The sequence below is a fragment of the Cydia strobilella genome, chromosome 13, assembly GCF_947568885.1.
Source record: "Cydia strobilella chromosome 13, ilCydStro3.1, whole genome shotgun sequence".
Lineage (NCBI taxonomy): Eukaryota > Metazoa > Arthropoda > Insecta > Lepidoptera > Tortricidae > Cydia > Cydia strobilella.
The window spans coordinates 1554297-1573238 of record NC_086053.1 but is presented as its reverse complement, the minus strand read 5'-3'; the positions used below and the strand labels follow the sequence as shown (position 1 = coordinate 1573238).

At 36.9% G+C, this 18942-nt stretch overlaps 1 protein-coding gene across 1 annotated transcript in view; it reads left to right on the top strand.

Annotated features, from left to right (window-relative positions):
* The window catches only part of LOC134746477 (sterol carrier protein 2-like), a 187382-nt gene that overhangs the window by 113900 nt on the left and 54540 nt on the right, over nucleotides 1-18942 (top strand). The gene's annotated exons all lie outside the window — the stretch shown is intronic.

Genomic DNA, 18942 nt, shown 5'->3' with positions numbered 1-18942 from the left:
GTGGTCGGTCAATTGTGTGCCATTGTGTCTGAGCGCGTGCCATGTTTATATTTTCATCAGTTGTAAATAGGTCATTGTTATCGTGACCCAGCCTCTGCTAACGTTACTTCCTGATTTAACTGTATTAAAATAAAATTCATTTATTTATGTACGTTTCGTTCGATGACTATTTTTATTCAACAATCATCGAACGTTGCTTGGTTCTAAATGGTAATGTAATGTTATTCTGGTCAAAGTATTTATTTTGAATAAAATACATTTAATATTGTCTTCGGTTACCGCGATAGTTACTCATGAAATAAAACTATGAAAACGGATTATATCGCGTATATTGAATTTATAATACATCCCGACGTTTCGAACTCTTTACAGCGTTCGTGGTCAACGGGTGACTCAATATACGCGATATAATCCGTTTTCATAGTTTTATTTCAAAAATACATTTAAATTTATTTTTTGCATTAAAATTAGTGTCGTGTTTTTGCCTTCAGTGCCTTGATACACAGGATTAGCAACACCATGGGAGTCATATTATAAGCAAACCGCTCACTTTGATTTCTTGTTCACGTGACAGCCGGCCGGCAACGCTCTATTTCCCGGCTTTGGTAGTAATAATAAATTGAACATTTGAACCCACTCTACCATTATTCTACTCTTTGGTCGCGCGACACGCGCGGGGTATCCGCGGGGCGCGGGGCAGGTGGTGCGGGGCGCGCGGGACGGCAGCTGCGTCTACTGCGACCAGTCGCCCGCTTCAAAACTGCCGCCATCATTAGTGCTCTACACAAAACAAATCTAACCTTGTTTCGTTAACAATAGGATCGAAATTAGCTTCTCTAAAATATTGGTAATTGCGGAACAATTTGCTACATAACGAATTAAGTTTTATGGAAACGAGTTAAAGTCTATATTTGCTTACCGTATAATAAAAAAGTGCGTCCTAAACTTGAACGTGTAATCTTGGTAGAGTTCGCACCTGCCTGACTGAATTTCGCTGTATGACCGGTGGTCACGTAATGCGGTTTACGCAATGAATTTTCAACTTTATTGCTTGGTATGTACGTCTGATTTCTATCTGTCTTTAAACGCCCTGTTTTAGTCTGGGTCAAGTCTGGTCTGAATGTTATTGTCTTATATTTGGGTGCTTGGATCATTGTTATATCCCGATATGGTTTTTGCATATTATTAGATTTTATATTAGCAGCCAAGCTTGAAAGACAAGTACTTTGCTATTGCTACTTTACTTTTGGTTTGTTTCGAATTCGCTGCACCGAAACCAAAACCTAGTTTACCCTATTATAAACCTAATTTGATTGTTTTGATTGAGTCAAAAGAATAGAACTAGGTACATACATAATGGATTCTAATAAGAATAAGACCGCAGGAATTTTTATTTCAGTATTCTTTCGTTGAGATTGTGGTAGAATTGATACCATAATTATTGAAAATGATTGTTTTTTTTAGAATAATTTATTAAAAAACTAGCGACCCGCCCCGGCTTCGCACGGGTGCAATGCTGATGTATTATACATATAAACCTTCCTCTTGAATCACTCTCTATTAAAAAAAAGCACCAAAATCCGTTGCGTAGTTTTAAAGATCTAAGCATACATAGGGACAGACATACATAGACAGCAGGAAGCGAGTTTGTTTTATACTATGTAGTGATGTAGTGACTATCGCAATCACGGAAGCAACGGAAGGACTAAAGCATGGAATCCGGGCAAAAATGCTTCGCAAACATTCCCCGTCTCATTTGTGTAGGCCCTATACAAATTATCAAATTTTTGTGACACCCTACACTGTAGGGAGTCACAAGTTTGATAATTTGCTAGGGATGTACTGTGTCGACTATTTATATCGATAAATTATGCATGTTTATGTGCCGTGTAAAAAATATCACGAAATTGGCAAATTGGCCTCGTCCCTTGGAAATCTGAAATAAAAAGTTGAGTTTTGTCAGATGGGTAAACCAACAAGATTACCAAAAGGAAAATTCATCAATTTTAATGTCTTATTTATTATTATTATACTATAGTCTGGCAAACACAATCTGTCAGTATGTAAGAACAAAGAAAACTATAGGTACTCATCAAAGACAGTATGATTCTCTCTGCCTAAGTTTAAAAGGTTAAATAGCATTATTTCTAAAATCCAATATATTAAGTACGAAATTCCTAAAGATGCATATGTCAAGTGCTCAAAATACTCGTAGCTTCGCTACGTATAATAAGCCAAATGACAGTAGGTATATACTTTAGACATTTAAAAAAAAGTATGTTGATTAACGTAGGTAGGACAATACATGCTACTTTAGGAATTTCGTAGGTACATTACATTCTTTTTGGAATTGGTGATGTGAAAAAAACATTACATCACTCATAACTTATTACTATAGACTATAGAGACGAAACGACATACCAAACAATGAAATTGTCGCAATCACAACCTGTACCACGCGACCAAAACGTCGTAAGCGTCGCAAATTCATGGCGCTTACGCGTTTAGGTCGCGAGATTCACGCTCCGCTTTTATGGTTTGATGCCAAAACAAGATTAACTCATCGCGCAAAATACTGATTGTGCCGTTTCTATACGATAGTAATAATAGTTAAATGACTTCACTATGCCAATAAAAAAAACCGGCCAAGTGCGAATCGGACTCGCGCACCGAGAGTTCCGTACTTTTTAGTATTTGTTGTTATAGCGGCAACAGAAATACATTATCTGTGAAAATTTCAACTGTCACGGTTCATGAAATACAGCCTGGATGACAGACAGATGGACAGACGGACAGACGGACAGCGGAGTCTTAGTAATAGGGTCCCGTTTTTACCCTTTGGGTACGGAACCCTAAAAAATAAATAAATTTTAATCGTCTCTCAAAGCTCTTCATTTTGATACCCCACTCGATAAAATTGCAATTTTTTTCCAAATTTCGCGCGTTATTGTGTATTACTTCCGCCATGTTGATTTTATTATGACGTCATATACCCTATGTCACCCGGGATGACGTAAGGATTCTAATGATATATCGTACATCTAAATCGGTTAAGGCATTTAGAAGTTATGGTGGAATAAAGAAACTCACATACAAACATGAACCCTGAAAACAATACACTCTTTTTTTTGTTTTGGGCAGTCGTGTACAAATATACGAAAATTTCGAAAATATAGGTATATACCTATTAAAAAAATCTATACAGAATTGAATGCAGTAATAATTACATAAACAAATTATTGATTTCAATGTTTAGGTCAGGTGCTGTAAATTAATTTCATCGAAATTGAACAAAACTCACCGATTAAAGGTTACTGGTTCGTGCGTGTTTTCTTTTCTTCCTGTATGCGATTTACAGCCCTCGATCACACAAGACAAGGGAACTTCGAACTATTACAAATAAAAACAGCACGTTTTCCAACAATCTTTCAGGAATAGCAACAACATAATTAAAATTCAGCAAGATGACCGCTGAAATTGAAATATTTCAACTAATATAATACGACTATGTAAAGTTGTTACGTTGTTACACATCACATATTGACACCTACTGTGAAATAATATTTATATAATAAATATAATAATGGGATAATAATGGGGTTGGCAACTGTCAAAGGTTTGAATAATAAAAATAATAATAATCATAGAACGTAGTGATTATATGCTCTTTGGTTTGCAGAGATGTCGCCATCATACTCGTAGCCAGGGGGGGGACAGTCCCATAGAGAGCCATTTATTCGAAAAAATAGCGTCATCTTTATTACTTAACTCGGAACTGGTTTTTATATGTGGCATCCCCGCACCCATGTTGGCAACACTGTATCTGTTATTGACTTAAAAGTAAAACAATTTTGTTTCGTGCTCCTCTTTTTATATTTCAGCCATTTAAAATATTTTATTTCTATTACATTTGGGAAATGGCCACTAATAATGGATGCTGATAACTTGATAAGCAATAATATGTCAATGTAATAAAGGTGTCACATAGTGTCAACTTTAAGCGTCAATTGGCGTAAATTTTTGAGTGGGCATTTTTTGCAAATTGAATGTGGGATAACACAATTGCTTATCAGCGTCCTTATGCTTGACTAAGTTTACAATGCCGCATTGTTGTGCATTTGGATGTTCGAAGAAAGGTAAATTATTTTGTCTAGAATTACTACTACTAGACATTTTCTGTTGTTGAAATGTTGATATACTGCGATTCGAGATGTTAAAATGGTCACGCAGATGTTACACCATTTGAATTTATTTAAAAAAATAACTTATTTCAGGTGCGGTGCTGCACGTTATTCCAAATCCAAACAAACACCCTGATCGATTTAAAGTTTGGGTTCAGCTTATTGGGGGCAAGTTGGGCACCCCATCAGATTATGAATTTTATAAAAAAAAGAGGATTTGCGATCTTCATTTTACCGAAGAACATGGGAATCGCTTTAAGCGATTAAATGCTATAGCAGTACCGACCCTATGTCTACTTGGTAAGTTTCTATTATGTATAACGTAAAAACACAATAATAACATTTTATAACCGCCACAGTATGCCTGACTGACTGTTTTCAAGCCTAAATCACTATACTGATTGTGCTAAAGTTGTACCAAAAAATAGCAGTTAAATTTAATAAATCTAATAATAATAAATAAATAATATAGGACATTATTAAGCGAGGTTTAGACTAGCAAGAACTTGCATGCAATTTACGTTACATTGCTGCCTACTAAGGTAAACTTCATTCAAAATGTTTATCAGATACCGCAATGTATTGAACATTGCATGCAAGTTCTTGCTAGTCTAAACCTCACTTTACACAAATAATCCAAGTCCCGCAGTAAGCTCTATAAGGCTTGCGTTGTGGGCACTAGACGACGATATATATAATATATAAACTTTTATATAAATACTTAAATACATATAAAACACCCATGACTCAGCAACAAATGTCCGAGCTCATCACACGAAAGAATGCCGTTACCTACCGGTTTAGAACCCGGGACGGGACCATCGGCTTCATAGGCAGGGTCACTACCTACTAGGCCAGACAAGTCGTCAAAAGTGAATGCGAATGACATTAAAATTTGGAACTGAACTTATGCAACAATTTTGCATATTATATGCCTTGTGTAAAGTCAGCAATGCCATTGCAGGGGGGGGGGGGGGGTCACTTTTTTCTGCAGATGACTACCAGCGCGAGCTACGCGCTACGAGCATAGCCGACAACATGAGAATCCACCACAACATCCACCTTTCAAGATGTTGCTCCTGTAACTGACATTCAGCCCACCTTTCATTCTGCTGCTTCTGCGCCAGGTAATTCACGATCCTTCCGCCATAGGTATCCTTTTTATAGGGTTCCGTACCCAAAGGGTATTACTAAGACTCCGCTGTCCGTCTGTCCGTCTGTCTGTCCGTCTGTCTGTCTGTCACCAGGCTGTATCTCATGAACCGTGATAGCTAGACAGTTGAAATTTTCACAGATGATGTATTTCTGTTGCCGCTATAACAACAAATACTAAAAACAGAATAATATAAATATTTAAATGGGGCTCCCATACAACAAACGTGATTTTTTTGCTGTTTTTTTCCGTAATGGTATGGAACCCTTCGTGCGCGAGTCCGACTCGCACTTGGCCGGTTTTATTTACGTCAACTTAGAAGTTTGATTTTGTCCCAGCTTCAAGGGACTGTAGACCTGAGTTATACTTAGGTATATAGTTTTGATTTCTACTCTATACCTCCACGACTTCTCGAGATAAAGGATCTTTAGCGACGTGACAGCGGACGTACAGAGTCGCACCCTAAAAGGCACAATATTTATCAAATTAGCCCCCAAATATGTGGGTAGTGACTGTTTATGTCATTGCGATTATCTATATAAATAAGTTTTTGCGAAAAAAATAGTTTGGTATGTACAACTTTTTATTGCTGACTGTAGGTAGGTACTTTTCTTTCCACGTGCCGTGCAAATATACTCTTCGAGACAATGCTAACAATCCGAAACACAATTAGTTTGCGTTGGTTTACCACAGAGTTCTCAAGACCAAGTCCTGTCTCCGTCATCAGATCAGCTCCACGTCATCATAATATTGGATTGTCATCCGATTTACATGTGTATGCAAAATTTTAGCTCAATCGGAAGTCGAGTAAAGTTCAAAGTGTTTTTATTTAATAGTAGTAGTGTTTGGTAGTAGTGTTTTTATGTAATAGTAGTGGGTCAAATTTGCTTTAACATCCAAGATTTGACCCACGCTAACTAACATTCAGTTCATACCTACCTCCTAACAGTCAAGTTAAATAAAAGCTTGTAAAAAGTGCAAAACGAATGTATCTAATTATCAAAGCTGCTCAAAAATGTCATGAGAATCGATTGAGAAATGACAAACGGCGTACATACGAAAGCATATTTACCTACCTAAGCTGAAAAGGAGATGTTTCGCTTGCTTTCGCTCACTCAGTCATCACTTCACCAGTGTCTGGGCTTATTATTATAATTATTAATTATATCAATATAGGTATACTGTTAACGGTACTTTCGAATCGTAATTTCGGTTAGCTCGGGATTTGGTACCTGCGTCCCAAACCTACCTACGTACCTATATTTCCACCCGATAAATATACTTTTAATTTTTTTTAATACGCCGGTGGCAAACAAGCATGCGGCCCGCCTGATTGTAAGCAGTCACCGTAGCCTATGGATGCCTGCAACTCCAGAGGTGTTACTGTTATAGTTATACGTGCACGTTGCCGACCCTAAAACTACGCACCCTCGTTGAACTCTAAATAAATGATATAAATATATTTAACATAAATTTTGTATGTAAAGATATGTTTAATACGCTTTTTCAGGCACATCATGCGCCCAACATAAGTACTTCTCTTGGGATTCACAATCAACCTACCTTTCATTTCGCTACTTCTGCCCCAGGGTGGCCCCAGGTAAATAACAATCCTTGCACTCACATACTAACTGTGCGTCACGTAATTACGTACATGTGTGTGTGTGTGTGTGTGTGTGTTTTTTTTATTTTATTTAATCGACAGATGTCCAACACCTAGCACTACCTAGCTCGCGCTATATGCTTAAATTTGATATAATAATACATAATGTATTAATACGAAATGATACAAATAGGTAAAGCATGGCTTGGCCCAACTTATTTTTAAGACTTTACTAAGACTCCTATGTCCGTCTGTTCGTCTGTCTGTCACCAGGCTATATCTCATGAACCGTGAGTGCTTAGACATTAGAAATTTTCACAAATGATATATTTCTGTTGCCGCTTTATCACCAAATACTAAAACCAGAATAAAATAAATATTTAAGTGGGGCTCCTATTCAACAAACGCGATTTTTTTGCCGTTTTTTTGCGTAATGGTACGGAACCCTTCGTGCGCGAGCCCGACTTGCACTTGGCCAGTTTTTTTATGTATGTTCGCCGATAACTCCCGTGATCCGATTTGACTGATTTGAGTAATTATTTTTTAGTTTGAAAGGAGGTCCTCAATATTTAGGATTACGTACCCAAAGGGTAAAAACGGGACCCTATTACTAAGACTCTGTCTGCTGTCTATCTGTCTGTCTATCTGTCTGTCTGTCTGTCCGTCTGTCTGTCACCAGGCTGTATCTCACGAACCGTGATAGCTAGACAGTTGAAATTTTCACAGCTGATGTATTTCTGTTGCCGCTATAATAACAAATACTCCGCCGTGATTCGCGCATGAGTGTGGAGGGCCCACTCGAAACCAGGGACCGGACAACCCTTTCCGCGATAAAACCCTTTCAATGGGCGACACTTAAACACGGCTAACACATTGAAAGACTTTCCCTTTTGAACTGCAAGCCCATTCATACCCTTACCTTTGACTAACCCTTACCGAAAAGCTAACCAAAAATAAGGCTAGCCCTTAATAAGGGTTACCCTTATCTTTAAGCGCTTTTTATAAAGGTTTCCCTTTGCGTGAAAGAGATAGGATTAGTATAAATCTACGGTAGTGTATGAAAAGGAAAGAAAATACGTGCCTAGTCAAAGAACGCCGCCGTCGCCGCCGACGATCGCTCGGATTCGAAGTAATGTGTGCTTTATGAACAAGGTAGACGACTTAAATTAGCACGCTTATATACTAAAAGGGAAGCCCTTCATAAGGCTAACCCTTATAAGCAATATGCAAGGTGTTGGTGAGCGGATGATAAGGGTTTTGTAAGGGTATTGGGCTACCGATTACTCAAATGTGGTAGTTTTATATAAGGGTTTTTAAAAGCAAAACAAAGGGTTTCGTCTGGAAAAGGGTATGGTGAGTTAAGCCTTATGCAATACCCTTATAAAACCCCGATAAGGGATAGCGGGCCGGTCCCTGCTCGAAACAGAATAAAATAAATATTTAAGTGGGGCTCCCATACAACAAACGTGATTTTTTTGCGTAATGGTACGGAACTCTTCGTGCGCGAGCCCGACTCGCACTTGGCCGATTTTTAAAGGTACGTTACATGTATAGTGAGTTGGGTGTTTTCTTAAGCAACTCGAACATTTTCTCTCGAAAACCATCAATTTGATGAAGTGAATCTGATGATGATGATTTTTTGATAATAATGTTGTTTTATAATATGCAGTATGTTCAGCGATTACTCCGACACCTTCCTGTGCACTGTGGTTCGATTTGAACAATTATTTTTTTTAATTTGAAAGACGTTACCTCCATAGTGGTCGCATAATATATTTTTTGGATCTGATGATAGTAATGTTGGAATACATATATGTTATCCATGAGGAATTGAGGGAACTCCTTGATTTTTAGGGTTCCGTACCAAAAGGGTAAAAAGGGGACCCTATTACTAAGACTCCGCTGTCCGTCCGTCTGTCAACAGGCTGTATATCAGATGAACCGTGATAGCTAGACAGTTGAAATTTTCACAGATGATGTATTTCTGTTGCCGCTATAACAACAAATATAAAAACAGAATAAAATAAATATTTAAGTGTGGCTCCCATACAACAAACGTGATTTTTTGCCGTTTTTAGGGTTCCGTACCTCAAAAGGAAAAAAACGGAACCCTTATAGGATCACTCATGCGTCTGTCTGTCTGTCTGCCACAGCCTATTTTCTCCGAAACTACTTCAACTTAATTGGTCCAGACCAATTAAGTTGAAATTTGGTATACATATATAAGTTTGTGACCCAAAGACGGACATGTAACGTATACAACTGAATTTTAAACATGGGGGCCACTTTTGGGGGGTAAATGGGAAAATTAAAAAATAAAGTTTTTCAAACTTTATTGTATTACATATCAAACGAAAGAGATCATTGTGAGAATCTCAAATATATTTTTTTATAATTTTAGGATAAACAGTTTAGAAGTTATTCAAGAAAATAGGCAAGCAATGACCATTCCCCCTCTTTATCTCCGAAACTACTGGTTCTAAAAAAATACACAAAATAGTTCTTTACCTATAGATGACAGGAAAACCTATTAGAAATGTGCAGTCAAGCGTGAGTCGGGCTTAGTTAGCTTAGTTTTTTATTAGTTAATTACATTTCACTCACGTTTCACATAAAAAATATGTTGTGTAAATTGTGTAACGTACGGAACCCTTGGAACGCGAGTCCGACTCGCACTTGGCCGGTTTTTTGCGTAATGGTCCGGAACCCTTCGTGCGCGAGTCCGACTCGCACTTGGCCGGTTTTTTTACGTTAACTTAGAATAGTTAGTAGTTTGATGTTTTTACAACTTCAACGGACTGTATAGTGTAGACCTGAGTAGGTATATGGTTATAATTTCAACTCGATACCTCCACGCGTTCTCAAGGTCTTGACGGACAACAAATTAAGTGATCCTATAAGGGTTCCGTTTTTCCTTTTGAGGTCCGGAACCCTAAATAAACATCATAAACATTAATAGTAATTTAATTACGTGCTTTTTTCTAAATATTATATACTTATGCAAAAGTGTTAAGATTCATGGCAAGTATACAATATAAATTGAATATAAACATTTTTAGTAATGCATGTAAACTATTGTTTTAATTATATTACAGTTAAATTGTAATTGTAATTTAAGTCAGGAACAAAATTACCTATGTTTAAACAGAATGTTCAATTCTTTTGACGCCGGCTGTACATTTACGACCATTCCCAATCCCAATTGGGATTCACAATCAACCTACCTTTCATTTCGCTACTTCTGCCCCAGGGTGGCCCCAGGTAAATAACAATCCTTGCACTCACATACTAACTGTGCGTCACGTAATTACGTACATGTGTGTGTGTGTGTGTGTGTGTTTTTTTATTTAATTTAATCGACAGATGTCCAACACCTAGCACTACCTATCTCGCGCTATACGCTCAAATTTGATATAATAATACATAATGTATTAATACGAAATGATACAAATAAGTAAAGCATGGCTTGGCCCAACTTATTTTTAGGACTTTACTAAGACTCCTCTGTCCGTCTGTTCGTCTGTCTGTCACCAGGCTATATCTCATGAACCGTGAGTGCTTAGACATTAGAAATTTTCACAAATGATATATTTCTGTTGCCGCTTTATCATCAAATACTAAAAACAGAATAAAATAAATATTTAAGTGGGGCTCCTATTCAACAAACGCGATTTTTTTGCCGTTTTTTTGCGTAATGGTACGGAACCCTTCGTGCGCGAGCCCGACTTGCACTTGGCCAGTTTTTTTATGTATGTTCGCCGATAACTCCGACACCCGTGATCCGATTTGACTGATTTGAGTAATTATTTTTTAGTTTGAAAGGAGGTCCTCAATTTTTAGGATTACGTACCCAAAGGGTAAAAACGGGACCCTATTACTAAGACTCTGTCTGCTGTCTATCTGTCTGTCTGTCTGTCCGTCTGTCACCAGGCTGTATCTCACGAACCGTGATAGCTAGACAGTTGAAATTTTCACAGATGATGTATTTCTGTTGCCGCTATAATAACAAATACTCCGCCGTGATTCGCGCATGAGTGTGGAGGGCCCACTCGAAACAGAATAAAATAAATATTTAAGTGGGGCTCCCATACAACAAACGTGATTTTTTTGCGTAATGGTACGGAACTCTTCGTGCGCGAGCCCGACTCGCACTTGGTCGATTTTTAAAGGTACATTACATGTATAGTGAGTTGGGTGTTTTCTTAAGCAACTCGAACATTTTCTCTCGAAAACCATCAATTTGATGAAGTGAATCTGATGATGATGATTTTTTAATAATAATGTTATTTTATAATATGCAGTATGTTCAGCGATTACTCCGACACCTTCCTGTGCACTGTGGTTCGATTTGAACAATTATTTTTTTTAATTTGAAAGACGTTACCTCCATAGTGGTCGCATAATATATTTTTTGGATCTGATGATAGTAATGTTGAAATACATATATGTTATCCATGAGGAATTGAGGGAACTCCTTGATTTTTAGGGTTCCGTACCAAAAGGGTAAAAACGGGACCCTATTACTAAGACTCCGCTGTCCGTCTGTCTGTCACCAGGCTGTATCTCATCAACCGTGATAGCTAGACAGTTGAAATTTTCACAGATGATAGATGATGTTCGCTATAACAACCAATACTAAAAAGTACGGAACCCTCGGTGGGCGAGTCCGACTTGCACTTGTCCAGTTTTTTAAGGCACGTATATGGTGATTTCGGTGTCTTATAAAGTAACTCAAGCATTTAATCCGGAAAACTACTAATGTTAGGGGGTGGACCTGTTGATGTAGACCACGGACTATATAGTGGAACTTTTCTATTATTGGGTATATTATGATTGAGTGTATTATGATTTACAATGTAGGTAGTACTGGAAATGACTAAAGAGACTAAGAGGTGAGGGGTAGGTGTGAGAAGTGAAGACTGAAGACGGTAGAGGGTGGTGTTTTGAGGTTGGGGCTTGACGATTCATGATCCGAGAGGCTAGGCAGTTGAGAGGTGGCTTATAAACGTGAAAATATTTCTGTCTGACTCTTTATCATTTTCACGGCTAAACAACTGAACCGATTCAACTGATTTAGGTGAAATTCTGTATGAAGCTAAAAAGTTTAAGCCCTGCAGGTAGTCCTTGATTTGTTTTATATTTTTAATTTATCTGGTAGAGGGACGGCAATATAATTTAGTCTCAATCCTACGCTTGCGTGCTATGGACAGTTAAAAATAATATACGCAGGCAATACATAAACGCATTGGATTTATACTGACGTACTGTGTTAGTTACTAGGTACCTACAGAAAGCAGGTTCATTGCATGATTATGATTTATAATTGTTATATATTTGCTGTGACTTATTTTTCAAGAGTGTTTTTAATAAAAAGACACTTCAAAATCGCTTACCTTCTTTCTAAATTTTCTAATGTAAAAAATACGAAGTAGGTACATATAGTTTAGAATTATGAATGACACCTCTAAGTCTACTGAAGAGTTTGACCCTTTATGTCATAAGTCGTAGCATTACGTTGGAGTTTTCTTTTTTATAAATATAAGCTTTATAATACTTTCAGGCACCAGGCACTGCCAGCGCTCAACATTTGCTCCTAGAATTGACTATCAGCACATCTTTCATTCTGCTGCTTCTATGCCAGGTATTTGATGGTTTCTATTATGTCAAGTGAAGTGATATAGGATTGAAGAGCATGAGTAGTAGTAGTCAACTACATACCGAGGAAGCTTTTATTTTGTAGTTTCGCCATGTCCGTCTACATGCCTGTCTGTATGTCTGTCCGTCCGTAGCTTTGTTACATGATCGAAAGGCATCCGATTCGCACATCGCTCCGGTATTTTAGCGATAAAACGCTATGCGCGTATTATAGCGACATTCCGCTTGCACGTCGGAATCGGACGCAGTGTGCCATGTGCCTTAGTACTAGAAAGCTGCAATTTGATATGGATATATAAAAAACAATGATGCCGACAAATGGTAGAATAAAGACTAGAAATAGTTATTTGTACCGTACCGTACCGTACCGTACCGTACCGTAGCGTAGTATGATGTTCATGGCCTTCACTAAATTAAAAAGCTACATTGTTTCACTCCCTGGAGTGAGGAAAGTCGCACTTTCCTCACTCCAGGGAGTGACGAAAGTAGGCTTGTTCGAGCTGCTGAGGTGAAAAAATATTTTACAGTACATATGGTGCTACTTTCTCGCACTAGTGCGTAAAGAGCACTTTTCGTCCATATGTCGAAAGTTTAAAGGGCCATATGTACTGTAAAACGTTGTACGAATTTTCTCTTTTCCGCACTTGTATCGTAAATAACTATTTTAGCGTACCTCCCCCACACGTATTTTTTCGCTTCAACCCTATGTTAACCTGTACAACATCCAACGTGTTATTGGACTTATTGGATAGGTCTTCTCTTCGACAGAATGGTAACTACGGAGCCCTACACTGAGCATGGCTCAATCTGCTCTTGACCGGTTTTTATTACAAGCTTTTATTTTTCTAGCAATATTTGTATGTACGTATATATTGTACGCATGTTCGGGTCAAATCTTACAAGCCTAGACCAACTTCTCATTATTAGGTTGAGCTAAAAGTTCACTTACTTATTATGTAAGTTGGGTGACAATACAGTACATATTATGGTTCCATCGAGCTTATCTGATGATGGACATAGGAAGTGGCCATAAGAACTCTGCGATAAAACAACACAACCTAATTGAGTCTCGGTGAGTTTCGTAAATCGCCAATGTGATATAGGGCTCTTAGCGATAAAAAGCTGTATTTTCTTTTCTGTATTTTGATTCTGGATCAAAAAGGGAATAAATTACCATTAATTTATTTTTTTATTAAAATACATGTGAGAAACATGAATACTAAATATTTTTCTAAGGTCTCGATAGTTATGAAATAGTGGTGAAATTGTTAGGTCTCCTATTTTCGGAAGTACTTACCTAAACAATGATTATGTAGATTTATTTGTATTGTTTTCTTCTAGTTACGCCCGCTATACAACAGTCTGAGGTGCCTACCATCATCAACAACATATGTACTGCAGATTCTTCTGTATTTGCAGAACATAATTATAGTGTGATGAGTCGTTCGAAAAGAAAGACATTAGATGAAGGTAAATATTTATAACGTCACCAATTATTATAACAAGATATATAATAACATTTAGTTATATTTAGTTACATTTAGTTTTGACATTTAGTTATATTTTGTTTTACAAAAAGGTGTGGATTAGTATTCCTGGTGTGTGATTATAATGCCACCACCTCTGCATTATGCGCCGCTGCGCCAAATTCCTTTTCGGCATAACCTCTTTTACATAAAAACTCGAAGGTACTACTACTAGGACTACTGACCAACGAGACAGGACAATATTGAATAGCAATTGTAGCCCGCTAAAGTTGATATACTTATATTATCGCTCCGGCCGCATACCGCAAGAATATTGAACAACCGCTCAAGAAGATTAAGTTTTGGAATGATAGACGAGGATACAGTTTTACAATGGGGCGTTTATATAGCCTACTAGCGATTTTCGTCTGTAGCCTTACTTAGGGAATGCTTAACCCTGTATGCTAGTTGCGTGTGAGCGTGTGCTCCCGTTAGAGGCATTGTTTCTGCCCGTATGTGTTCCACATCAGTAGTTGACGTCGGACTTTGACTATCATTTCTGACTTTTGTCTTTTGCAATGGATCTCATCCCATCCTAAAAACAAACCTGATCGATTGATACCATAAATAAAAATTTGACATCTTAGCCTATTGTAGAAATAAAAATACAGTTGATGATAAAAAGTTGTATCAACAATAAATTTGGTGACATAAAAAACTTAAAATTATAGTGACAGACTAAAACCAAAATTTATTAAAAATTATACGTATAATATTATAATTTTGTTTTCTTTCAGGTTCGAAGAAACGTGAGGTTCAGCTTAAGGTAAAACAACTTCAAATGGAAGATAACCGTTTGCCCAAAAGGGGACTTTCATACAAGCACTGCCGCGTTCCAGACAGTATGACATTGTGCAGCACATGACGAAACCAGCTCAGCTTTTAGTGAAAATGCAATAACAATCAACGAAGCACCCTAAAGGACGACGCTATTCACTAAAAGAAAAAAATTATGGCATTCTCGCTTTACAAATAGAGTCCGAAGTGCTAATACAGGCTGTTGTGTGAATATTTTTCACTTCCACCTGGCAAAGCGGTGAAAAGATTATTAGGCGAACTTAAACTTACCACAGTGGCATAAACACAATTATATTCGAAGGAATTAAACACAAAATAACCAATCAGATGGCAGTCGCTTTCGTAAAAACTAGTGATTCCGATTCTTAGGATTACTTGTCAAGCGGATCCCAGGCTCCCATGAGTCGTGGCAAAATGCCGGGATAACGCACGGAAGATGATGAGGAAGGACACTTCACATCTCCAAACTTCATGCATTAACCGTAAAGACTATGCGTCTCTGTAATATGGTACAATTTTGACTTATTGGACACGTATTAGTTGTGTATTCCGTAGCATTCGTTTATAAGACTGTTAGCTTAGTCTCCTGACGCAAAACAATTACTTACATATTTCATATTCGCTAGGCTAGGTGCACGACGGGTGCTGCTGTCCTTATTTTGTGGGCTTCTCTACGGGAGTGAAATTATCAAACTGATGCTGCTAGAATTCATATGGGACATTCCATAATATTATGTGTGTTCTCCCTCCACCGACTGCACTTTGCTAATAATTTCATTTTAACATGTGCCTAAGCCTTTCTCACTTCAAGGACCGCACGGAAGACCAGCGCTGGCTTTATATCTAGCATTACGCTGAGTTGGGTCCATTTCGTGATGCACACTTAACATATCAGAACCAAAACGTATTGTTACTAAAATTATAGGCAAAAAGTTGTATCTACTGATATACATACATACATACATACATATAATCACGCCTATTTCCCGGAGGGGTAGGCAGAGACCACGGATTTCCACTTGCTACGATCCTGACATACCTCTTTCGCTTCCTTCAATTTCATAACATTCCTCATACACCTCACAATGTGTTTACATTTTGTTAGATAGATAATTCACTATTTATTACCGTTATGTTAAAATGTCATTTTGGTCGGATGTGCATATCCAAAGTTATATGGAATTCGTGTCTTTTATTTTCATCAAAATAAATATTGTTTTTTTGACATTAGGGACCTTTAATATCTCCAAATTGAATGTATTAGTGACGAATCGAATTTAATTTCCTTGCTTCATTTTTATATTGTACAGACTGTATTGTAACGTTTAGTATAAATACAAGTTGGCAGATATTTATTTTGATAAAAAAAAACTAATATGTTTAATATAAATTTATGTCCATCTGTACATTTTTAATGTCTGCTTTGGCTTAGGTTATTTGATTTTCTTATAAATTGTTTCATACTAAAATGCATGGACGTTCAGCAAAAAAGAGAAAATCTGTTATAGACAAATGGTGTACTTGTAATAAATTATTTACCTACTGAAAGCTTGCTAAGCTTGAAAATGTACATAAAAATATCTTTATTTAATCGTTTTTATTTATTTATTAAATAATATCATTATTATTATTTACAACGACGGGACTTAATCGCGTAAAATACTTATTATTTAATACTTATTTTACGCGATTAAGTCCCGTCGTTGTAAATAATAATGAGTAAAAATCGTGAAAGTTTAAATCAATATCATTATCTCTAAGAGCCACGACGCTAATTGCCAGATCTCTTCTAATTGCCATGGTGTGATAGTAAGCTCCCAACGCTAATTGGTAGGCCTTCACCTGTTCTTATTAGCTTTATATTGTAAATTTTAACGAAAGCCTAGGCTCCATGGATTGTTGTGTATGTACATATAAAAAAGTCTTTATTTAATCGGTTTTTTCTTATTACATAATATCTTTCCCTCTAAGAGCCATGACGCTAATTCCCCGGTCTCTTCCAATTGCTATCGTGTGATACGTTTATTGTGGTATAAAGTATATGTTTTTTATAAACTGAAATAGATATCATACACTGAAGAAAAAGTGACCAAGTCCACCACACACACAGTAGCAATCAATTTATTGTACACAACACAGGTTTACAAAAATACTTTATCAGAAATATTTATTGTGTAAACTGTGTAGGTATAAGAAGTTTAACTAGGAACATTTTTTGATAAACATAAAGTAATGGAAGTACAAAGGCGAATTTATCCCTATAAGGGGTCTCTTCCAAATAACCTTTGAGTAGATGAGTGGGAAACTAGGCAGGTTAAGTAAAGTTATGTTTACCCATGCATGAGGTAGATATTGCCTCCTGTATTTGTATATGTTGCGATGTTTTCCTCATGTAAATGTTATATCGACATGTGTAGTAAACTTTTTGCTCCTGTATTTGTAAATGTGACGATGTTTTCTTCATGTAAATGTTATATCGACTTGTGTAATAAACTTTTGAATTTTAAATTATGAAATATCAACTATCTTTTCTTTCCAATTTATACTCACCTTATTATTTAATTTTATCCAGCATTTAACGAGCTACTTTATTATAATTTTCTTGTTAAAATCATGCTTTGTATAACATTGTATTGTACTTACTTTTCCTGTATGTCTTTACAATATGTGCTTGCCAATATATCTTACATCAAGCAAATATTATAATAAAGTTGTTGATTAATGGGTACTAGAAAAGCAAACTCGATATAACAAATTATAGATATATGACCCTGTTTACATATTGATTAGTGTTTAGTGTGAGTTTATACATTTGTAACAAATGTATGAAGTCGTACTAAACATTAATCAATATGTAAACAGGCCCTGTAGGTATGAATATTGACGTTAATGCTTGTTGTTCAGATTTACAGATGGCGCTTCAAAATGGATACAAAAAAGTTCCACGAGAGGGCTCTCTTTCTCCTATATATTATACTACTCTTTGCTCGTAGCTTGCACCTTTTTCTATAGGGCCCTCCACACTCATGCGCGAATCACGGCGCGAAGCCGCGAACGCGAGTGTGGAGTCTAGTTCGCTAATGAGACTATATAAAGGAGCCAAATCTCTATGTAATGAAAAGTGTCCACCAAAAAACAGTAATTAGGCGGCGCCACCATACACCGAAATACTACCAAAAACAACCTACGTAATTTGGTCGGGTTATTTGTTGCCTTATATGGTTTATGTTATACTCATGTCCTAGAGCCTAACTAGCGCCACCGGAGAGATTAGGAACTTATTTACAGCTGAAAGCTGGTCACTTTTGCAATAGTTCTGCCATAAGAGATTGTCGTCCTTTCTATACTGTCCATAGACTGACAGGGCAAGCTATGCTGGCGCCATCTGCTAATTATTTCGACCGGCCAACCCCATTTGGCTGTATCACCTGTATTCACCTGTATTATATTACATCCGTTTGACATTTTACTCAGTTCGATTTAGTGAACGAAAAACAAAAAAACGAAAGTAATTGCGGATTGTTGTCTCATTCACTCATTAACAAAAGTAATCGCGTGTTGTGAATACGATACCTTTTACCAAGCTCTTATTTTTGTCCAGTATGCTTGATCCTTGATCATAATAATTTATAGATATAGTTGGTCAAGCAAATCTTGTCAGTAAATAAGAACAACAAAACTACACTCATCCCATTCTTCTGGGCGCCAGCACCAATGCAAGAAAAAGACAATATGACTCTCCGTATGCTCTCCGTCTACGCCCGAAATGAGACGGTCCCTTGACAAAATATAAATTCAACTAAAAATTAATTTGTATTCCCCGCGCTATTTTAATGCTAGTCACGAAATAAACACTAATTTCATTCATTGCTTCTTCAACAATATACTTTATTCCGTCTACTTAAAGTACAATTTAAATATCCATTGTTACAACAATCATTAGCGAAATTTTCTTCAAACCGAACGTGTAATGTTGCCAGGTGGAATAAATTTATTTTTCAATTTTATTTTGTTATGTTGGATATT